The 24407-nt window shown below is 44.9% G+C and overlaps 1 protein-coding gene across 1 annotated transcript in view; it reads right to left on the bottom strand.

Annotated features, from left to right (window-relative positions):
• The window catches only part of DNAI1 (dynein axonemal intermediate chain 1), a 145687-nt gene that overhangs the window by 100057 nt on the left and 21223 nt on the right, over positions 1 to 24407 (bottom strand). The gene's annotated exons all lie outside the window — the stretch shown is intronic.

The raw sequence follows: 24407 nt of genomic DNA, 5'->3' as shown, positions 1-24407 counted from the left end.
AGAATAGAATAGAATAGAATAGAATAGAATAGAATAGAATAGAATAGAATAGAATAGAATTAGCACTTAGACTTATATATCACTTCACAGTGCTTTGCAGCCTCTCTCTAAGCTGTTTACAGTCAGCATCTGGCCTCCAACAATCTGGGTCCTCATTTTACCGATCTTGGAAGGGATGGAAGGCTGAGTCAACTTTGAGCTGGTCAAGATCAAACTGCTTAACTGCAGGCAACCAGCAGAAATAGCCTGCAGTACTGCATTCTAACCACTGCGCCACCATGCAGAATACTATCTCATCAGAAATAGTGATGGCTTCTCTGCTGTGCAGGTAGTCCTCGACTTACCACCATTCGTTTAGTAACCATTCGAAGTTACAACAGCACTGGAAAAAAATAACTTGTGTCCATTTTTTCCACACTGACAACCGTTGCAGCATCCCTGTGGTCACGTGATCAAAATTCAGACAGCTTGGTAACTGGCTCGTATTTATTTATGACCGTGGCAGTATCCTGGGATCATGTGATCCCCTTTTGTCACCTCCTGACAAGCAAAGTCAATGGGGAAGCTGGGTTTCACTTAACGACCGTGTTACTAGCTTAATAACTGCAGTGATTTGCTTAACAATTGTGGCAAACAAGGTCAGAAAATGAGGCAAAATTCACTTAACATCTGTCATGCTTAGCGACAGAAATTCTGGATTCTGTTGCGGGCGTAAGTCGAGGACTCCCTGTAGTTATTACAGCTGGGGCTTCGGCTAGGAAATCAGCAGGAAACACTCAATTTTCTAGCCAGGAAGACTTTAACTGAGAAACAAGATTGTTGGCCAGATACCAAAAACTGCGGACCAGTGTTTTTCTCTCATTCCCACTTGATAGAAATCATCTGACTTTTCCCATTTCAGGAGGAATGAAGGTTCATGGAGAAAATACAACGTTGCTTTGTCCTCATATTCTTAATAAATTCCCACTGGAAGAGGAAGCTCCTGGATTTTTTCCACCCTACGTGGATGCTCTAAGTATTTTTCTACCTTGGCAACTTGAAGGTTTTGTGGACTTCAACTCCCAAAATTCCCTAGCCAACAGGGCCTAGCCAGGGAACACTGGGAGTTGAAGTCCAGACTTCTTTAAGTGGTCAAAGTTGAGAAACACTGCTCTAAATCAAAGGGAAAACCCCCTCCCAATAGTCTACCCCTTCCCTTCTCTGGGGGAGGGGAAAAGAGGACCCTCCTCCCAATTAGAGTGCAAGGCCTCCATTACCAATTATCTATCAGCTTGGCTGAGAGACCCACAAAGTTATCTCTGATGCCCTCACTCTCCTAGTGAGAGGCACAGGAAGGTCTAGTGGAGCAGAGCAGATATGATAGCTGTCTTCCAGTATGTGAAGGGTTGTCCCAGAGAAGAGGGGCTTGACTTATTCTCTAGGTAGGACACCTCAGGACAGGACAAGAAGTAATGGGTGAAAGCTTGTGAAGGAGAAATCCAACCTAGGAGACCTTTTCTGACACTGAGAGCAATGAACGGTCTTTGGTCCTTTCTGAGCTTGGTTATTTACTGGAAGACGTTTCATTACCCAGCTAGGTAACCTCATCAGTGCTAGAGGTGAGTGGGAGGAGGAGGAGGAGGAGGAGGAGGAGGAAGAGGAGGAGGAGGAGGAGGAGCAGCAGGAGGAAAAAAACTGTGTAGGCATTGGTACTCTCTGAACTGGGTTGTTTTCTTGCAGACATTTCATTACTCAGCTAAGTCACCTCATCAGCGCTAGGCGTGAGTGGGAGGAGGAGGAGGAGGAGGAGGAGGAGGAGGAGGAGGAGGAGGAGGAGGAGGAGGAGGAGGACTGCCGGGTCCTTGATGCTCTCTGACCTTGGTTATTTACATGCAGACATTTCATTACCCAAACCAGGTAATATCATTGCAAGAAAAACCACCAAGTTTTTTAGAGAGCACCAAGGACCCATCATTTCAACCCTGAGCTACAAATAGTCTCTTTCATTAATACTACGTGTATTTTCCTTCATTGATGCTGAGAGAAATTAATCAAAGGAACAGTTTGCCTCCCAGATTTGTGGGAGTTCCATAGCTGGAGGTTTTCAAAAATAGACTGGACAACCATTTAGCTGGAATGATAAAAGGTCTCCTGCCTTGAGCAGAAGGCTGGACCAGAAGACCTCCGAACTGTCCCTTCCAACTCTATGATTCTATGAAGCAAAGTCTCAGTGGATCAGATCCAAGGTCCAAACAAACCAGAATAGACTCATTCCCACAACAGGGAACTCGATGCTACCAGAAAACCCAAAACCAGGACATGTGAACAGTGACATCTTCTACTTAGTTTCCCAGAAATTGGGTTTGAGAGGAACGTGTAGCCATCAGAACGAATTGTTGTCCATAAATTAATCCAATTCTCTTTTAGTCGTGCATATTTATGGCCATCTGTACAACTTTTCACCAGATGATCCATCAATTAAAAAGTGAGGAAGACCTCCCCACCCCCATTTTCTCTCTTCCACGTATAATTAGCTGTACATCAATCATTTTTTTCCCCTTGGCTCACTTTTTAAAAAGCAGAGGAGATCTATCTATTGGGTCTTTTCGAGACAGGCTGGGTGGCCAATGCAATTTATTAATAAATAAATGTGGTAAACTTTCCGTAGCTTTCTTTTCAGCAGCTTTTCCAGTTCCCCAGTATCCTTTCCGAGGGGATAGGACAAAGGTGAATTGCATACAACTTACAAAGATGGTTGCAACATACATTCCCCCAAGGGCATTCTATATGTTATGTACTGGGCTCTTCAGGAATACCAGGTGGGTTGCTGGAGCAGCTAACGGCTCTCCAGCAACCCAGACTACAAGTCTCCTGTGCCGCAATTGGCTATCTCCAGGTGGCAATGTGTAGGAAACCTGTCATATTTCCACCTTAGGCTCACATAAAATGGCGCAGGTCTGGCTCAGGGCAGAGACAAGTTTTCAGATGACCTTGCTACGTGCAGACGGACACCCGTTGGAACACGTACAAGAAAGTAACACATACAAGATAGTTACAGGAACAAAGACATTCCATGCAGAAACGTAGCTAATTTATAACCTTAAGATACCTGCTTGATGTATAGTTGAAATGCAACCATTTGTAAACATAAGATAATTCCTTCCTGCATAACTAAAATGTAACCATTTAACTGCTTGTTGCTTGTGCTGACTTTGTAACCTATGTTAACTTGCTGACTTTGTAACCTGTGTTAACTTGCTGACTTTGTAACCTATGTTTCCAATAAAAGAGAGCTTAGGACTTCAGTCTGGGCCCTCATCCCGAGAACACTCAGAGAGACGTGTCCTCATTCATTGGCAAGTCCATGAGGAGCCCGCCGGGTGCGAAGAACCCGCAACTGGTGACCCCGACGTGATCTGCTGCGAGCGGATACGTCTCTGACGGTCTCCATACTCATAGCCTGGAATAGGCTGTGCACCCGATCTCGCCTCGTGAAGACGACGATCCATTCGTGAGTATGGGGAACAAATTTTCTAGGCAACAGGCAGCGCACCTGAAAGAGCTTGAGGAAATAGTCAGAACTTCTAATATTTTACTTAAAAGTAGTGGCAAACAATTGCCAGCAGTTTCAAAAAAGGAGCTGAAAGCTTTACTGAAATATATTTGGGGAAATACTCCGGCTTATCCGGAAAAGGGCTCGTTGAAAACAGGGACATGGAGAAAAATTGGAGAATGGCTCCATGAACCTCCTCGAGCACCTCCAAAAATGTTAACAACCTGGCGAGTCTTAATGGAATGTTTGTTGATTCACGAAAAGGGACTTAAAGAAGCCTTTTCCGTTTCTCCGGCTCCCCCTCCTTATGAGGAACCTATTCAGCCGGGAGAAACTCAGCAGGGCACCTCAGCTGCGGCTCCCAGTGCCCCTCAGGCTCAGCCAGAAGTAATTAACAATTATCCTAGAGAAGGAATGGTGGCAAATGCTGTTAGACAGGCCGCCCGATCAGGACAGCTAACATTGGAAGATTTGTCTTGCTATCCAGTAAACATCCAGCCAGCTCCGGCAGCTGGAGGAAATGCTGTTCACACATATGAAGGACTGCAATGGAATATAGTGAAAGATCTTAAAAAAGCTGTTGCTTCATATGGCATTCAATCGCCTTTTGTACAAGGACTCTTCGTTTCCATGGCCTCTACTTATGTGATGGCATTGGTAGACTGGAAGTCCATTGCACATATGATACTGACACCTTCACAATATGTAGTTTGGGAATCTGAGTATAAAAAAGAAATAGAGAAAAAAATTCTTGCTGGATTACCTCAAGGAGTAAACAGGGATCAATTATTTGGCACAGGACAATTCGTTACAAATGACCAACAGGCTCAAAGCCCAAGGGAGGCTTTTAATTTGATACAGGAAGGGGCTTTAGCAGCTTTCCGCAAGATAGATGATCCTCACGGAAAAGCTAAAATGTCTTTTGCAAAGGTTTATCAAGGTCCCAATCAGGCTTATTCAGACTTTGTGGATAAACTGCAGGAGGAAATAACAAGGCAAATAGACAATGAATATGCCCGAAATGAACTCCTGTTAAAATTGGCTTATGAAAATGCTAATGAAGACTGTAAGAAATTGTTAAAATCAATTATTGCCATGCCAAATGCCACTCTTGCTGATTATTTAAACGCATGTCGCATAGTAGGCACAACGGCATATTCCATGGATGCCCTGGCTATGGCACTAAATAATGGAGGACAAAGAAAACCAATGGGAAATTGCTTTCACTGTGGCAAGCCAGGCCATTTCAAATCTCAATGTAGAGCCCCTGGTGGAGGTGCCTCCAAATTTGGCAATCAATTGGCTAAACCAAAAACGGTGTGCCCCCGCTGCAAAAAGGGGTTCCATTGGGTCAATCAATGCCGCGCCTCTTCTAGCTCCCAGCAGGGAAACTAGAGGAGGGGCAGTCAGCCAGCCCGACACCAAAGGCTGACATTTCTTTTCCTCTTAACACTTCTAACCCCTCTGAACTTTTCCCTGATCCTCTTTTTCATTCTCCCCCTATTCGCATAGTCGCCTCAGAAGAGGTTGAAATTAATGTTCCTGGCTTAGTCTATTTTCTGCCTACTGAACCCGATCCTAAATGCCCTTTACCTCCTAAAGGCCCACTCCTGGTTTTTCCTGTGCGCGATCTTATTGCTAGGGGAATTCTAGCTTCCCCATTCTTGCGAGACTCTCGTGACTTTTCCTCTGTTGCTATGGCGGTTACCGGAAACTCACCCACAATTTTTCACAAAGGGGACCTTGTGGCATCAGCCATTTTATTGGTCCCAGCCACGGCTCCGCCCTCCTCTGAGGTCACGGATGCGCTTGCAGTTGAGCAGCCAGTCCAAGATGGTCGCCCCATGATGACGTTTACTATCAATGACCAGAGTTTTTCTGGTTTATTGGATACAGGGGCGGACGTAAGTGTCATCCGATCTTCGGAATGGCCACAGGGCTGGGAGACTGAGAGCGCCCCTGCTGTCAGAGGAGTAGGGGGAATTCAACACGCCGTGCGCAGCAAGAGGTGGCTCCCGGTAACTTCTTCCTTTGTTTCTTCAGTCGCTTACTTTCAACCTATCATATTGCCTATTCACACAAATCTGTGGGGTCGTGATTTGATGCAACAGTTCCAAGCTAAATTGACACTTGAATAGATTCACTATGTCTATTTCACCCTTAAAGCTCCAATTGACAACTGATACTCCTGTTTGGATAAACCAATGGCCCCTCACCTTAGAAAAATTACACGCCTTAAAGCAATTAGTTAAGGAGCAATTGGAAAGTGCTCATATCGAGCCATCCAACAGTCCTTACAATACGCCTGTCTTTGTCATTAAAAAGAAATCTGGTAAATGGAGATTCCTACACGACCTCCGAGCGGTAAATTCCATAATTAAACCGATGGGGGCGCTACAACTTGGCCTGCCAAATCCGAATTTGATTCCTCAAAATTACGACCTCATGATCATTGACTTGAAAGATGCTTTCGTTTCTATTCCTTTATGTGAGGAAGATAGACAACTGTTTGCTTTTACTTTGCCTGTTCTCAATAACTCTGAACCTGCCCAAAGATACCAATGGAAGGTTTTACCTCAAGGCATGCTTAATAGCCCCACCATGTGTCAATGGTACGTGGCAAAAGTGTTGCAGCCATATCGTGATAAACATCCACATTTTTTGGTTTATCACTATATGGATGATATTTTAATTGCAGCACCAGGCCCCAAAGGAACTGTTATGGCAACTTTTGAATTTTTAACAAAAATTTTAAATCAGTTTGGATTTTTTGTCAGTCCACAAAAAGTTCAACACATGTCGCCTTATTCCTATTTAGGCCATAAGCTTTTATCTACAGCAGCTTTTCCTCATATTCCAAAATTATTTTTGCCATCAGAACCAACATTGGTACAATTGCAGCAATATCTAGGAACCATTAATTGGGCAAGACCATATCTGTCCTTAACAACATCAGATTTGTCTCCTTTGTTTCATGCTTTAACGTTAGGAAAGCATCCAGCAGACAAAATTTGTTTGTCAGAACAACATATTAAAACTTTGCAGTTGGTAAATGCTGCATTAAAAAAGATCTGGGTAGATCGTATGGTTATCAATGTTCCTTTTGCTGCTATTATTTTAAACACACCTGGACTGTTTACTGCTGCTATTGTTCAATGTGCTAACCAATTGAAAATTTTAGAGTGGATTCATTTATCCCATACGCCCAAAGTTTCTATTTTAACCAGAGAAGCACAATTGGCTCAATTGATTTTTAAAATCCGTCACCGAACGAAAGCCTTGATTGGGCTGGAGATAGACACTCTTTTTGTGCCTATGTCTTTGCGGATTTGGGAATCATTTTTTCAAACCTCCAGTGAATTGCAATTTTCCTTAGCTGATTGGCATGGCAAGGTTTCTTGCCACCCACCACCCGATTATCGTTTGCAAATTGTTCGCACTGTACCCATTGACTGGTTGTCACCCTTGTCTCCTCACCCCCTACATTCGGCTGTTACAGTTTTTGCAGATGGGAGCAAGGAGTGTGGCGCCTGTGCCTGGTTGGAAAATGGTCAATGGATAACCAAGCAAACAACACCCCAGCGGTCAGCTCAAAAGGCTGAGTTGGCTGCTTCAATTTTGGCCTGTCAAATTTTTTCATTTCAACCTTTGAATCTTATTGTGGATAGCTTTTATGTTTATCACACAATTCAAGTGATTTATGGATCTTATTTATCCCCATCCATTCAACCAGATTTGTTACAACTTTTTTTAACCTTGCAAAATTTGCTTTTTGAACGCCAACATCCTGTTTTTGTTGCTCACATTCGTAGTCATCAGCCTTTTCCAGGTTTTTTGCAAGAGGGAAACACTGTTGCAGATCAGGCTGCCTCCAGACCTTCAGCCTGTTCCTTGCAACCCCTCACCCCCTGGGAAAGTCATTCATATTTTCATCAAAATTCCAAAGCTTTGCAAAAGCAGTTTGGCATTACCGCTGCAGAAGCTATTGCAATTCGCCAGCAATGTCCAACCTGCAGCCAACAAGCCACTGCAATCCCTATGGGTGTCAATCCAAGGGGATTGGAGCCTTGCCAAATTTGGCAAATGGATGTCACACAATATGCACCATTTGCCCCATGGAAGTATTTGCATGTTTCAATTGATACTTTTTCAGGATTCATCATGGCTACCCCCCAAAGGGGAGAAGCCACCAAACATGTCATTAATCATTGTATTCGGACCTTTGCAGTGCTGGGATGTCCAAAAGAACTCAAAACAGATAATGGCCCTGCCTATAGCAGTCAAGCCATGGCAGAATTTTGTCATTATTGGCAAATAACACACAAATTTGGAATTCCATATAATAGCCAAGGCCAAGCCTTGGTGGAAAGGGCTAACCAAACCTTGAAACATGCTTTAGATCGCTATAAAAATCAGAACGGGGGAAAACGAAGCCCCAACCTCCCAGCAGTGCAAGACACTCTTAACCTTTGCCTCTACACTCTAAACTTTTCAAACTTGACTGGCCATCCCTTAACCACAGCTGCAGAGCGGCATTTTTCTTCTTCTTCTTCAGATCTCCCTAAGCCACAGGTTTGGTACCGACAACTTCCAGACCTAACTTGGCAAGGCCCTGCAGACCTTATCACCTGGGGCAGAGGCTACGCTGCAGTCCAACTGCCAGACAAAGTGCTGTGGATCCCTGGTCGCCATGTTCGCCCATATCATGCCTCCACAAAAACAACTACGGACCCCGCTAAAGATGACAGCATGGTTTGTGACTTTTTTCAGCCTTGCTCTAACACCACTGCCTGATGCCACTAAAGCACAATTCCATCTGAAAGCTTACCCCAGACGTCAACTCCACTTCACCAGCTATCCCATCCTGTTCTTTACACCTTTGACATTGCTTCCAGTCAAAAATGACTCTTTTCACACTGTTTTTGCCCATCGCATGGACCCAGAAGGAACAACCTGTTGTCAACAACGAGTCTATGGTCATTTATCATCATCATCCATGTCGAGTTTTGCTTCAACTTATTGTTAGCCCCAGGACCACTGGCTTCTATTATTTATTGTCAAGGTTTCAGTAGAGGACGCCAATTTAAAGACTGGGTAGAACTTGCTTCCATTGATAACTTTGCTAAACCTCCCCTCTCCCAGGACTTGTTTGTTTACACGCATCGTTATAAGACCAAGGCAAGACAGATGAACATGTATAAAGTTTTGTCCCGGCGTCAACGTTCCGCTGATACTCAGACTGAGGGACAATGTGAACTCTGTATGGTTACCACCAAGTTAGGTACAACAATAACCAAAACATTTATATTATGCAAAATCGATTGGCCCTGGACTATCTCTTAGCTAAAGAAGGGGGGGTATGTGGAAAATTTAATCTTACAAATTGTTGTATTGAAATTGATGACAGTGGGAAAGTGATTCAGGAGATCACAGACAAAATGATTAAAGTAGCTCATGTTCCTGTTCAAACATGGAATGGTTTTAACTTTCAGGAATTATTTGGCTCCTGGTTTCCCAAATTACCTGGTTTGCAAGCTATTGTAGCTTTAATTAGTATGATTGCTTTAGGATGTGTTATATTGCCTTGTGTTTTACCTATTTTTGTTAGAACTATCTCTAATAGCATTTCATTTATAGCAGAGCAACGTGCCATCAAGCATGTAAATGCCTTGTGGGAAAGAAAATATCAGTTATTGCCTCAAGAAGACCTTGAGTCAGATACTACGGACCGTGCCATTGAAAAGGCCTCCTTCGCATTAGACACAGATGGCGAGGAGGGCCAAAAGAAAGCCTTATGCTTAGCAACGGAATGCACCACATCTCTGTCCTCCTGAGCCCCTTGGGTCTAAAAAACAAAAAAGGAGGAGATGTAGGAAACCTGTCATATTTCCACCTTAGGCTCACATAAAATGGCGCAGGTCTGGCTCAGGGCAGAGACAAGTTTTCAGATGACCTTGCTACGTGCAGACGGACACCCGTTGGAACACGTACAAGAAAGTAACACATACAAGATAGTTACAGGAACAAAGACATTCCATGCAGAAACGTAGCTAATTTATAACCTTAAGATACCTGCTTGATGTATAGTTGAAATGCAACCATTTGTAAACATAAGATAATTCCTTCCTGCATAACTAAAATGTAACCATTTAACTGCTTGTTGCTTGTGCTGACTTTGTAACCTATGTTAACTTGCTGACTTTGTAACCTGTGTTAACTTGCTGACTTTGTAACCTATGTTTCCAATAAAAGAGAGCTTAGGACTTCAGTCTGGGCCCTCATCCCGAGAACACTCAGAGAGACGTGTCCTCATTCATTGGCAAGTCCATGAGGAGCCCGCCGGGTGCGAAGAACCCGCAGCAATGGTTGATTCAAACCTATTGGCTGCCGCCTAGGGGCTAGACTATATATTGCGGCTAGTTGCAGCCTTTTCCCTCAGTACAGTTTCTGCACGAAATAAACTATGAGTTACCTTGTACTCAGCTTCGCATCTTCATTTCTGCGCCAAAGAACCCGCTATTTAACACTATAACCTACCATATTTCCCCTTTTATTTTGCAGTTCTGTTGTGAAGTTAGTGTGGGACCTGCCACTACTTAAACCTCTAAATAGAAACAATCCTTGGCTACATTTGTTGAGAAAGGTATAGTTTATTAGAGATCATACAATACGATACAATAACAGAGTTGGAAGGGATCTTGGAGGTCTTCTAGTCAAACCCCCTGCTCAATACAATCATGTGTATTACAGCAGCATTGCAAAGCCAGAACTGAGAATCGCATGCCAAAATCCAACACTGGAAGTTTTTAAGAAGAGATCGGACTGCCATTTGCCTGAAATGGAATAGGGTTTCCTGCCTGAGCAGGGGGTTGGACTAGAAGACCTCCAAGGTCCCTTCCAACTCTGTTATTCTATTCTATTCTATTCTATTCTATTCTATTCTATTCTATTCTATTCTATTCTATTCTATTCTATTCTATTCTATTCTATTCTATTCTATTCTATTCTATTCTATTCTATTCTATTCTATTCTATTCCACTCCACTCCTATTCCATTCCATATTTTCTATTCTATTCTATTCTATTCTATTCTATTCTATTCTATTCTATTCTATTCTATTCTATTCTATTCTATTCTATTCTATTCTATTCTATTCTATTCTATTCTATTCTATTCTATTCTATTCTATTCCTACTTTTCCCTCACTTAACTTTCTCATTTCCCACCGCAGTTTCACCAATCAAGTCCTTGCAAGATGTTTTCATAAGGGTCAGTCCAAGTGAAGTTTGGTACACGGCCCCCTTTTACTGGGTGACCTTGAGGCAGCTGGGTGACCTTGAGGCAGCAACTCAAGGAGATACAGCCATTACTTTCATTTCCCCAAGCATTGCCCCCTTCATTCCCCGTCTCCAGAGTTCATGGCAGTCTGTCACCACATAGCAGCGAAGCACAAGTAAGGATCGGATGGCAACTGACAGTTAGCCTTTTTCCCTTCAACCCCGTGATGAAGCTAGGAATGTCCGCAAGGTTTGGGAAGCGTGCTGGGCCCATAACCAGTGTTAAGAAATTTGTTGTGCAGAGGTCTCCTTTCCTTCCTCTGATTCCTCTTTTATCTCCCCTATCTCCTCTTCATCTTTTATATTTACAGGAGATGTATTATCATTACTAGTTACGTTATCAGAGGAGTCCTCAAACACTAGAGGATCAGTATTAACAGTTTCTTGCTCTAACCTATCCCAACCAACGTGCTCAAGGAATTTTGCACTCGCACTGTTATATACATTAGTTGTGCCTCGTTCCCAGAAACGATAGGATCTGTGGTTAGCTTCGTAACCTACGAAGTATAATTGCATAGCCCTATGTTGGCCTTTACTCCTGAGTTGTGCAGGAATGTTGACCCAAGCTGGAGTGCCAAACGTGTGCAGGTAATCAAGGTTTGGTCTTCTACCATGCCATATTGTATATGGTATTTTACCAGTAGAAGTATTAACAACTATATTCAGAACATGGTTTGCACATTTTGCTGCCTCCCCCCACAGTCTATCTGTTAAGCCAGAATCTTGTAACATGGTTCTCATCATGGCTTGTAACGTTTGCCCACGTCTCTCAACAAAAGCATTATGTTGAGGTCTATAAGGCGCTGAACGTTTATGCTCAATGCCAGCGGATTCTAACATATCAACAAAACGCTTGTTTGTAAATTCAGTACCATTATCAGTAATTATGCACTGAACCTTTTTCTTTGTTTTTCTCTCCACGAACTTCAGCCAGTTTGCAAATTGTTGGAAAGTGTTTGCCTTTGACTTAAGCAGATAACAAAAACCATAACGAGAGTAGTGGTCCAATATACTTAAAATATAACATGATCCTCCTAAACTTGGTTTCATGGGTCCAATCAAATCAGCAAACACAACTTCCAAAGGTACAGTTGTTATGAAGCCGTTTAACCTGTTTGCAGGAGTTGCCTTACTCTTTTCCTGATTACAGGCATTGCAATTCAAATACTTACTACATGGCTTCAGTTTAATTCCTACTAACTCAACTGTTTTACGTAGTGAGTTAAAGTTTACATGCCCTAACCGCCTATGCAATAAATGTATACATTCATCATGTGGCTTCTTGTTCTCACATATTGAGTTAGCTTTTACTGTACTAACCTGGTTACTTGTGAGAAAGAATAAACCATCTTTCAAATTAGCAGTTACACAGGTTCCATTCCTCTCAATAGTGCATTGCTCCCCTCTGAATGTTACCACAAACCCAACTTTAACCAATTCCCTTACAGATAACAGGTTGAATCTTAGTTTAGGTATATATAACATAGGTAACTGTTTATTAATGCATGGACAATAGGAATTACCTTCACCAGAGGCCTTCATCCTCCAACCGTTTGCCAGTGAAACATATTGGTTGCTGTTTTTCATATTAACAAACCTCTTTTTCTCTTTAGTAATGCATTGTGAAGCCCCACTATCAACAACCCACAATTCATTGTTTCTGGATGTTGATTCATCAGAAACAGCCAAACCAATGCCCTTCTTAGCCTTCCCACTGCTATTTACATTCTGTTTTTTACCCTTTCTACAGAATTTGGCTATATGCCCTTTAGCCCCACAAGAAAAACATTTCTTGACGTTGTAAGCAGTGGTAAATTGCTGCTCCTCTCGTGGCTGTGTCTCTCTCAGCTGGTCTCTGTCACACCTTCTTCTGGACTCTTCCAGCAGTCTCCCAGTAATGTTAGTCAATGTCAGTTCCTCTCTGGTCAGGACTTCCAAAGAAGAAACATACTCATCATAACTCTCATCCAAAGATGACAGAATAATGTAGACCTGATGCAACTCTGAAAAAATCAGCTCCTTTTCATGAAGCTCTTGAAAAGCTGCCTTCATGTAATTTAAATGGGTCAGCATATCTCCATTCTTCTGCAGACGAGCCCTAAACAGCTTACGTGTAAGGTGTATATGTGCACCCACACTGTCACGAACATAAAGCCTTCGCAAAACGCCCCAACACCTAGCAGCAGACTCCTCACCACGAATATGGACAAGCTGCTGGTCATTCAGTGTTAGTCCAATAATGCAAAGAGCTTTCTCATTGCTTCTTTTAAAGTCATCTAACTTCTTTGCATCCTCTTCGTCATCTGGATCCCAAGCAGTGGTATCTGGTGGGTTATTTACAACAGACCATAGTCCTACCTTGCGCAAAAGCAAGCAGCATTTCGTGGACCAGGAAACATAGTTTGTCCCATCCAACCGGGTTATCCAGGAGATGCCTGACAACAGTTCTTGTGCCATTTTACACCAAAATAGCTAACACAAACTCAGCTAGGAATACTGTGTGTACTAACTCTCAGTACAGGACTGGGCCCATAACCAGTGTTAGGGAATTTATTGTGCAGAGGTCTCCTTGTGCTACCAAAGAGTTGCACAGACAAGGAAGGGTACTGAGAGCAGTAAAAAGTCACACAAGAAATACACTGAGTTCTAAAAGCAAAAAGTATTTTACTTTGAGGTGGTGTAAAGACAAAAATGCACAGTCAAAAAATAAACAGTCCAGGTCATAAACAATAGCAACAGTCCAAAGAGTAATCCAAAACTACAAAGTCTTCTTACCAGTCCAGAGGTCAATACACAGTTCAGGTTACAACAGTAGTAAACTAACAGCAGAGCAAAAACAGTAACAGTAGATATCAGTGAATTCAGAGAGAGAGAGAAGCTATGTTCCTAGCTTCCTCTTATGGCCATGAGAACACTTACACACCCATTGGCCAATTAACATCTTAAAGACATAGCATTATGGTTAATATATTTTCAACCCAACATTGTAGGCTAACACCATATGCCTAACAGGGGGGAATATCAGAATGGCAATTCGGACAGTGCAGTCAAAATTCTGCTTGAGGTATGTGTGTGTGTGCATGTGTGCATCGCATCTGCAAAGTTAAACTTTTCAACAAGAATCCATCATAGTCTCAAAATCCCATTCTTATTCAGCCTTTGCCAGACTGAGCAGCATATATGTAAAGTCAGCATTATGTTCCCCTAGCACATTGCTTTATCTTTGCTTATTCAACCAGATTTGCTCTAAGCTCTTTAATTGGTATCATCAAGATAAACAAACAAGCCAGGATCCCACTTATTCCAAATCCTTTATGAATAAATAAACCTTCCAAATAAGATTCCTGGCTGGGCTGTTAAGGTCCTTAATTATAGAATCCTAGAATCAAAGAACCCTAGAAAGAGTCTTTGGAGGTCTTCTAGTCCAGGGCTTTTCAACCTTTTCCCCCATTGTACCACTTTTAGGATATGGCAGCATCCGAGTACCACCCAGTCGCCTAGCAAGGTGTCAAAAACTGGATGACCAAAAAAAAAAAAAGAAAAAAGTGATGAAGTACAGGTAGTCCTCAACTTACAACAGTTTGCTTAGTGACTGTTCGAAGTTACAATGGCACTGGAAAAAATGCCCCCCAAGCCACAGCCGAGCAAGACACCTGCCTGCCCACCCGGGGGCGCTCTTCCGCCTGTCCGAGGTTTTCATGGTTGTGAGCATTTCTGTTGAGGATTGGCAGCGGGGGTGGGGTGGGGTATATTTGGTTTTTATTTCTCCCCCTCTGCTGGGTGGTTGCAGCAGGTTTTGGTCACTTCACATGACCCTGGGATACTGTGACAGTCATAAATATGAATCAGTTGCCAAGCCTCTGAATGTAAATCACAAGACCCTGGAGATGCTGCAACATTCCAGCTGATCGGCGCTTCTTCTGGGCTCAGAAGTGCCAGGTTCAGCGCCGAGCTGGAGACTGGCGCTGATCCTGGCACTTCCACTGAGCCCTGACAGTCCTGCAGCTCCAGCCGTCTCTCGCTCAGGCTTGTGCAGTGCTGCCACATTCCCCTCCCCCTCTACCACTTTTCTAGGATGGTAGCGTACCTCCTGCTAAGTGCCAATGTACCACAGGTGGTACCTGTACCTCTGGTTGAAAAGCCCTGTTCTAGTTCAATCCCCTGCCCAAGGCAGAAGTCCTCACATCATCCCAGACAAATTGTTGTTCAATCTCTTCTTAAAAGCCTCCAGTGATGGAGCACCACAGCCCGTGGAGGCAATTCACTCCACTGGTTAATTTTTCTCACCATCAGTAAATTTCTCCTTAGTTCCAGGTTGCTTCTCTCCTTGGTTACTTTCATCTGTTGCTTCTTGTCCTGCCTTCAGGTGCTTTGGAGAATAGGCTGACCCCCTTTTCTTTGTGGCAGCCCCTCAAATATGGGAAGCCGGCTATCATGTCACCCCTCCCAAGTCCTTCTTCTCATTAAACTAGACATACTCAATTCCTGCAGCCGTTCTTCATATGTTCTAGCCTCCAGCCCCCTAATCTGGCAGACCACCGGTCAGAGAATGTCATCTGGTGGCCCCCAGGGGGAGGGCCTTCTCTGTGGGCGCCCCGGATTTATGGAATCGGTTGCCGGTTGAGCTCCGGATGGCGCCCGACCTTCGCTCCTTCCGGCGTGATCTGAAGACTTATTTGTTCAAACAAGCCGGCCTGGCCTGATGGGGGATGGGTTGGGATTTTATTGTTGTTGTAAATATATTTACCTATTGTTTTAGCTTGGGCATTTCATTTAATTCTTTTTTAACTTTTGTATCTTTGTACTTTTATATGTTTGCCCTGTTCACCGCCCTGAGTCCTTCAGGAGAAGGGCGGTATACAAATAAAATTATTATTATTATTATTATTAATCATACTTGTTGCTCTTCTCTGTACTCTTTCTAGGGAAAAGAGACTTAGCTAGAGAAATCTGTAATCCATGTTTATTTTTCTGATATGTAGGGTAACGTTTTTGGAGGGAGGTTCATCATTCTCATGATCTGTAAATTGCTCCTATTTCCACGTTAGACCTCCCACTCAGGAGCTTCAACCCACTGCTTCTTGTCCTGCATTGGGGAATATATTGACACCCCCCCCCTTTCCTGTGACTCTCCTTTAAGGATTGCAAGATGTCTTTCTTGTCTTCCCTGAACCTGTTCTTTGTTAGGCTAAACCATGGGTTGGCAACCCACGGCTCTGGAGCTGCATGCGGCTCTTTCAGCCTTCTCCTGCGGCTCCCTGTCCTCCACCATTTGCAGAGAGAGAGAGACAGAGACAGAGAGAGGCTCTTGCACTTCCCTTCTCTCTCTCTCTCTCTCTCTCTCTCTCTCTCTCTCTCTCTCTCTCTGTGTGTGTGTGTGTGTGTGTGTGTGTGTGTGTGTGTGTGTGTAAAAAGAGAGTAGCCTCACGCTGTTCTCCGACAAGCTGACAAGCTTATTGGGTGGGGCTCCTGCCTTTGCTGCATCTCAGCAGGAAGCAGGAAGCAGCAGAAAGCAGCAGTGCTCTCTCTCTCTCTCTCTCTCTCTCTCTCTCTCTCTCTCTCTCTCTCTCTCTCTCTCTCTCTCGTGTGTGTGTGTGTGTGTGTGTGTGTGTGTGTGTGTGTGTAAAAAGAGAATGGCCTCATGCTGTTTTCCAACAGGCTGACAAGCTTATGGTGCGGGGCTCCTGCCTTTGCTGTGTCTCAGCAGGAAGTAGGAAGCAGCAGAAAGCAGCAGCTCTCTCTCTCTCTCTCTCTCTCTCTCGCTCTCTCTCTCTCTCTCTCTCTCTCTCTCTCGCTCTCTCTCTCTCTCTCTCTCACACACACACACACACACACACACACACTCTCAAACACAAACTTTTACTTACGTAGTGGGGGAAGAGGACTGGCAGACCAAGGGCAAGAGAGAGCCAGCCCAGTAAGAATGCGTGTCAGCTTGTCGGAGAAGAGCGTGAAGCCAGCTTGCCAGGTGAGCAGAAGATAGGAGAGAGGGAGAGAGTTGGGGGGAGAGAGAGAGGGAGGGAGAAAAAGAGAGGGAAGGAGGGAGAGGGAGAGAGAGAGGGAGATAGAGAGAACTCATGCACAACAGCCTCTATTTCTTTTTAATTAAACTCTTCCATCAAGCTTCCCCCCTCATGTGTGTGCACACGCGAGAGAATTTTGCGGCTCCCAGTGGGTTTTTTCCCCCCTCTCGGAAACGGGTCCAAGTGGCTCTTTGAGTGTTTAAGGTTGCCGACCCCTGGGCTAAACAAAGGCTAGCTCCTACCTTTTAGCCTCCAGACCCCTGATCATCTTTACAACCCTTTTCTACAGGAAGCCCTCAGCTTACCACGGTTCATTTCGTGACCGTTCAAAGTTACATGACAGGAAAAAGGGACTGATGACCAGGTATCACCCTTGCGACCGTTGCAACATCCCCATCGTCACGTGATCGAAATTCAGCCGCTTGGCCACTGGCTCAGGTTTATGAAAGTTGCGGTGTCCCAGGGTCACGTGATCCGCCTTTCGCAACCTTCTGACCAGCAAGGTCAATATGGAAGTCAGACTCACTTAATGACCAGGTTACCCACTTGACGGCTGCAGGGATTCCCTTGCCACAACTGTGGCAAGAAAGGTCGTAAAATGGGGCTAAACTCACTTAACGAATGTCTCACGTAACGACAGAAATTTCGGGCTCAGTTGTGGCTGTAAACGGAGGACTATCTGTACATTTTTCTAGGGCCTCAAGCGTCCTTTTTTTTTCTATCCGGGTGCAATTATCATCCTTGCTTCCTGATAACTTATCTGCAAGATAAATCCCGAACATAAATCATTTGTCCATAAGCTGGCCTGCCCTCTACTTACGAAGGCTAGCCTTGACGGGAGTGTTATTGACGAGACGGTTTACCAAAAGCCTTTCCTAAATACCCAACCAAAAAAAAGTCTGAAAGATCATCCGATCCACCTGATTGCTGGTGCCCTCAAAGGCCTTTGAAATATCGTCTTTGAGAAGCCAGGTTGTTTCTCCTTCAGCAAGGTTGATCTTTCATTATCTCTCAGATTTTTTTTTCCCTGACATAATCCTTTTCCTCAATTTACTCAGGATTTTTTTTTTACAAAAGCCGTGCTATAGGGGGCTATTTTCCACTCCTCTGATAGGACTAAGGGCTCGCGTTGACGTATTTGCTTGTGACGTATTTGCTTGGTGCTTTCTGAACGTTTTCTTGCGGACATTTCGTTCCTCAACTAGGGAACATCGGTGCTAGAAAAGATTGGGAATTACAGAGAAGAGGAGGAGGAGGAGGAGGAGGAAGAAGAAGAGGAGGCGGAGGAAGAGGAAGAGGAGGAGGAGGAGGAGGAGGAAGAAGAGGGGAGAAGATTACTGTGGTAGTTCTCTTGCAAACGTTTCGTGACCCAACTAAGTATTTATATATTTATATTTATATTTATTTGATTTATATACCACCCTTCTCCCGAAGGACTCAGGGCGGTGTACAGGGCAATAAATATCAAAAATACAAGATACAAAAGTTAAAAAAAATTAAATAGTTGTGCCCGATGCAATAAATTAGTTAAAATCAATGTAAAAACCCCAAACCCATCAGACCAGGCCGGCTTGTTCAAATAAATAAGTTTTTAGATCACGTCGAAAGGAGCGAAGGTCGGGAGCCATCCGGAGCTCAACCGGTAAGCGGTTCCACAGGTCTGGCGCGCCCACCGAGAACGCCCTCCCCCTGGGGGTCACCAGTCGACATTCTCTGACCGGTGGCACCCTGAGGAGGCCCTCTCTGTGGGAGCGCACTGGACGGAGGGAAGTTGACGCCGGCAGCAGGTGCTCCCGTAGGTAATACGGACCCATGCCAATAACCCAATCAGAGCTAGAAGGAAGTGGAGTTTGCTCTGTTTATATACTAGTAGTGACTTGCCTTGGCAGTGTGGGTGTGATTGTTCTTCGGGGTTCTTTGAACAGGTTGTTGTTTGCTTCTACCACTGATGATGTTACCTAGTTGGGTAACGAAACAACTACTGTGTGTTTCCCCCAAAATAAGACCGGGTTTTATATTTCTTTTTGGTGCAAAAGGGGCGCTCCAAAGACCCCGCCAGCCGTGACTCCAGCCGCCAGCCCTGGTATAACTCTCCCATGACTGGGTGGGCAGAGCCGTGAAGGGAACCGAAGAAAGCCCCTCCAGTGGCAGACGTGGCTGCTGTGCAGCGGCGGCAGAGGCCTTTCACCATCACTCCCCCCCCCGGCTCCAAAAGGCGGAGGGGGACCGGGTAAGGGGACCAAGCCTCCCCCGCCCATGGCAGTCTGGCTTGGGAGGGGAGTGAAAAGGAAGAGGCAGTCGGGCAGCCTAGTCCTAGAACGGGCGGGGGAAGGTCGCTGAGCAAGGAGTGACCTGGCTGCAGGGTCCCTAAGGTGCCCGGGTGTGGGTCACGTGGGGCAGCTCCACACATACACCCCACCTGCCTTGACTCACTTTGTGGCGATGGCACCAGCGTGCTGCGTGGCCTCCTGCCCCATTGCGGCATCGAGCAACCAGACAGTGGGAGGGAGTGGACGGGCTCTTAACTAGGCTTATTTTGGGGGGTAGGGCTTATATTAGGCTCACGCTAAAAAGTCATCCTAGGAGTTATTTTCTGGGTGGGCCTTATTTTCGGGGAAACATGATACAATAAAGCAGCCAAGTTCAGAGTCCTCCTCCTCTTCCTCCTCCTCCTCCTCCTCGTCCTTCCCTTCCCTGCAAACCCCACTCTGTTCTAGCACCGATGATGTCAAGATCACGTGAAGGGTTAATACCGCTTTACAATGCCTTGGGAAGGCCACCCTTGGAATCCTGCGTCCAGTTTTGGTCACCACCATGTAAAACAGATGTTGAGACTCTGGAAAGAGTGCAGAGAAGAGCAACAAAGATGATCAGGGGACTGGAGGCTAAAACATAGAAGGAACGGTTGCTGGAATTGGGTACCATATGTCTAGTTTAATGAAGAGAAGGACGAGGGGGGACATGATAGCAGCGTTCCAGTATCTCAGGGGCTGCCACAAAGAAGAGGGAGTCAAGCTATTTTCCAAAGCACCTGAAGGCAGGACAAGAAGCAACGGATGGAAACTAATCAAGGAGAGAAGCAACCTAGAACTAAGGAGAAACTTCCGGACAGTTACAACAATTATCCAGTGGAACAACCTGCCTCCAGAAGCGGTGAATGCTCCAACACTGGAAGTTTTAAAGAAGAGACTGGACAGCCATTGGTCTGAAATGGTATAGGGTTTCCTGCCTGAGCAGAGGGTTGTACTAGATGACCTCCAAGGTCCCTTCCATCTTTATTATTATTGTTGTTGTTGTTAGCTAGTTTGGTCATGAAACATTTGCAAAGAAAACCACCAAGCTCAAAGGGCACTAAGGACCCCCACATTTCAGCTCCGAGCTACAAATAATGTCTTCCGACGTACATATTTGCTTGTTAGAAGTTCAGTTTGAAGGATTCTGAAACAGCTCCTGTCTGCTTCCAGTGCTTAGTTGCCAGTCAGAACAAGAACCTTCAGATCTCTGTCTCAGCACCTAAGACTTCCTTTTTGAAGATGTTCTTTCAGCCACAGAAATTGGCACTTCTTACTCTTCTGATAAGTCCAATAGAGACCGAAGGATGTTCTCCTACATCTTTTGCGGAATAGACCAATCGAACAAGTGCTCCACAAGTATCTTCTCTTGCTTCTTTCATCCCTTGGCCCGAGTAGCCCTCACCTTTCCCCTTCCCCTTTGCGGGTGTTTTGAAAAGGATGATTTCCCCTCACTCAAAATATTCTCAACGTTCACGTCAAGTGTTAATACTGCTTTATAATGCCTTGGTAAGACCCCAGGTGAAATATTACATCCAGTTTTGGTTGCCACGATGTAAAAAAGATGTTGGGACTTTGTAAAGAGTGCAGAGAACAGCAACAAAGATGATTAGGGGGCTGGAGGTTAAAACATATCGAGAATGGTTGCAGGAATTGGGCATGTCTAGTTTAACCAAAAGAAGGACATGGGGGGAGAGGATAGCAGTGTTCCAATATTTGAGGGGCTGCCACAGAGGGCCCCAAAGAATGGAGGCCTTTGAACTATGGTGCTGGAGAAGACTCCTGCGAGTCCCTTGGACTGCAAGGCGATCATACCGGTCAGTCCTAGAGGAGATCAGCCCTCACTGCTCTTTAGAAGGCCAGATCCTGAAGTGGAAACTCAAATACTTTGGCCAACTAATGAGAAGGAAGGACTCACTTTCCCAGCTAATGCTGGGAAAGGTTGAGGGCAAGAGAAGAAGGGGACGACAGAGAATGAGGTGGCTGGATGGAGTCACTGAAGCAGGAGGCGTGAGCCTAAATGGACTCCAGAAGATGGTAGAGGACAGGAAGGCTTAGAGGAACATTGTCCATGGGGTCGCGATGGGTCGGACACGACTTTGCAGCTAACAACAACACAGAGAGGAGGGGGTCGACCTATTCTCCAAAGCACCTGAGGGCCAGATAAGAAGCAACGGATGGAAACTAGCCAAGGAGAGAAACAACCTAGAGCAAAATAAAAATTCCCAGACAGTGAAAACAATTAATCGGTGGAACAGTTGTACGTGCTTCATCACTGGAGGCTTTCAAAAAGAGATTGGGCAACCATTTGCCTGAAATGTTGTAAGGTTTCCTGCCTGAGCAGGGGGTTGGACTAGAAGACCACCGAGGTCCCTTCCAGCTCTGTTATTCTGCTCCTTTCTCACAGATTCTCTTAGTCACTGGCTGTTTTTCATTCTTGCCTTCTGGCTGGCGCCAGCTTTCCTGCTAAATCATCTCTTCTGGAAAAGTCTCCCTTTTCCCATCCGCGCCTTTGGCAGTGTTCCTCGATTTCTTAGACCTGAGCGTGAGTCGTCGCATTGTGACCTGGAGGAATCCGAACGTGTGCCGGAAAAGCACTTTGTCCTCTTGACTTTTCCATTCGGCCGGCCTTATACCAATTCCTTTGTGTCAAAGACATTTCCTGTTTCTCTCTGGTAGTGACTGCTCTGTGGAACAGCGTCTGCCCGGAACATTGTTGCTCAACCTTGGCAGCTTGAAGAGGGGTGGACTTCAACTCCCAGAATTCCCCAGCCAGGCTAAGGTTAAGAAACAGTGCTCTGGAGACCGAAGGCATTCAAAGTTGGCTGTTTCCCAGGGCGCTTGGGGCAGGTGGGGAGACACACTTGGTTGTTATTGATGTGGTGTTGTGTTTTTTTTTGCTAAGTGGCATTATTTTATTTATTTATTTATTTATTTATTTATTTATTTATTTATTTATTTATTTATTTATTTATTTATTATTGGGACTTATTCAAGGTTTTGGTAATGGTTTTTAAGGCCCTACATGGCATGGGTCCGGAGTACCTCGGGGACCACCTGCTGCCGGCGTCGACTTCCCTCCGCCCTGTGCGTTCCCACAGAGAGAGCCTCCTCAGGGTGCCTCCGGTCAGAGAATGTCGTCTGGTGGCCCCCAGGGGGAGGGCCTTCTCTGTGGGCGCTCCGGCTTTATGGAATCAGCTGCTGGTCGAGCTCCGGACGGCACCTGACCTTCGCTCCTTCCGACGCGGTCTGAAGACCCATCTATTTGTACAAGCCGGCCTGGCCTGATGGGGATATGTTGGGGTTTTAATGGGGACTTTTAATGGGGATTTTTATATTGTATATTGTTACCGACTGTTTTAACTGGGCTATTATTTAATTCTTTTTCAATTTTTGTATCTCGTATTTTTTATGTATGCCCTGTTCACCGCCCTGAGTCCTTCGGGAGAAGGGCGGTATACAAATACAATAAAACTAAAACTAAACTAATATACCGCCCTATCTCCCGAAGGACTCAGGGCGGCTAACAACAATAAAATACAATAATACAGAAGTGAAAAGAAAATTACATTAATGGCCCCTGTAGAATAAATTAAAATTAAAATAAGTTAAAAATTAAAAACATAATTAAAATCCCTGTCAGTCCAGGTCAGCCTGATGGGAAAGAAGTGTTTTGAGGCCGCGGCAAAAGGACCGGAGATCTGGGGCCATCCGAAGCTCAGATGTTTATGTTTATCCTTGGAGGCCAGGGTTATATAGAACTGTTTCCCTGTGTTTAAATCCTTGTAAGCCACTCAAGAGTCACCTCTGCACGTATACAAAGGTCGTCCTTGACTTACATCAGTTCATTTAGTGACCGTTCAAAGTTACGACGGCACTGAAAAAAAATGGACGTCTTTCACACTTACGGCGGTTGCAGCATCCCTGTGGTCACGGGATCAAAATTCAGAGGAACTGACTCACATTTATGACGATGGCGGTGTCCCCGAGGTCAGGTGATCCCCTTTTGCGACCTTCTGACAAGCAAGGCCAATGGGGAAGCTGGATTCACTTAACAGCCACGTTGACCAACTTAACAACGGCAGCGATTCCCCTTAACCACGGTGGCGAGGAAGGTCGTAAAGTGGGGCAAGACTGAATTAACAATTGTCTCGCTGGGCAACAGAAATTCTGAGCTAAATTGAGAATGATCTGTAAAGCATATAAATACACACACACACACATCACACACGAGGGTCATATGGGGCAGGGCCTCTGTATTTTAACCCTTGCAAGCCACTCAGAGTCACTTGTGCGAGTTGGGCAGCTATATAAATTTTAAACATTTAGAATACACACACACACACAAATATTTCTAAACAGTAGCACGGAGGTCCCTCCTTCCAAGTCAGTTTAAGAACACAACGGCTGTTTTCACATTTAGCCTGATTATTAAATTAACCCATTTCCTCAGCTCGTGCAATGCACAGCATCGTAAATCCATCACGTTGGTTGGAAGTTAGACAGCACATAAAAGGGTCACCCCAAAAAGTAAAAGCAAGGTTAAAATGTTCCAAATTTGTGGCTATGAAAGGAGGCTTTCATTGCTGGCTGCTGGTGTCTCCTCTGCCGTAATGACCCAAAACTTATGATTCCATCTTGGGGGGGGAAAGCAACGGATTCTTCTGTGTAGCAATAGCACTCATATACCGCTTCATAGCGCTTTGCAGCCCCTCTCTGAGCACTTTACAGAATCGGCATACGGCCCCTAACAATCTGGAACCTCATTTTACCCACCTCGGAAGGACGGAAGGCTGAGTCAACCTTGAGCCGGTCAAGATCGAACTGTTGGCAGTCAGCAGAATTAGCCTGCAATACTGCATTCTAACCGCTGCGCCACCACTGCTCCTGTACGCCTAAAGCTCAACATCACTTTAATAATCAAAACTCCTCCCACAGCCCAAGAAAGGAGATACTGTATAGCACTGATGATGTTATCTAGCTGGGTAATGAAACGTCTGCAGAAAAAACAGCCAAGGTTAGAGAGCACTAAGGTCTCCTCCTCCTCCGCCTCCTCCTCCTCCTCCTTCTCACAAACCCCACTCCCTTCTAGCACTGATGATGTTACTTAGTTTGGTAATGAAATGTCTGCAAGAAAATAACCAAGCTTAGAGAGTACCGAGGTTGTCGTCTCCTCCTCCTCCTCCTTCCCACAAACCCCACTCCCTTCTAGCACTGACGATG

This window comes from Vipera ursinii (genome assembly GCF_947247035.1).
Source record: "Vipera ursinii genome assembly, chromosome: 2".
NCBI classification, from domain to species: domain Eukaryota; kingdom Metazoa; phylum Chordata; class Lepidosauria; order Squamata; family Viperidae; genus Vipera; species Vipera ursinii.
This window is presented reverse-complemented; position numbering and strand designations above follow the sequence as displayed.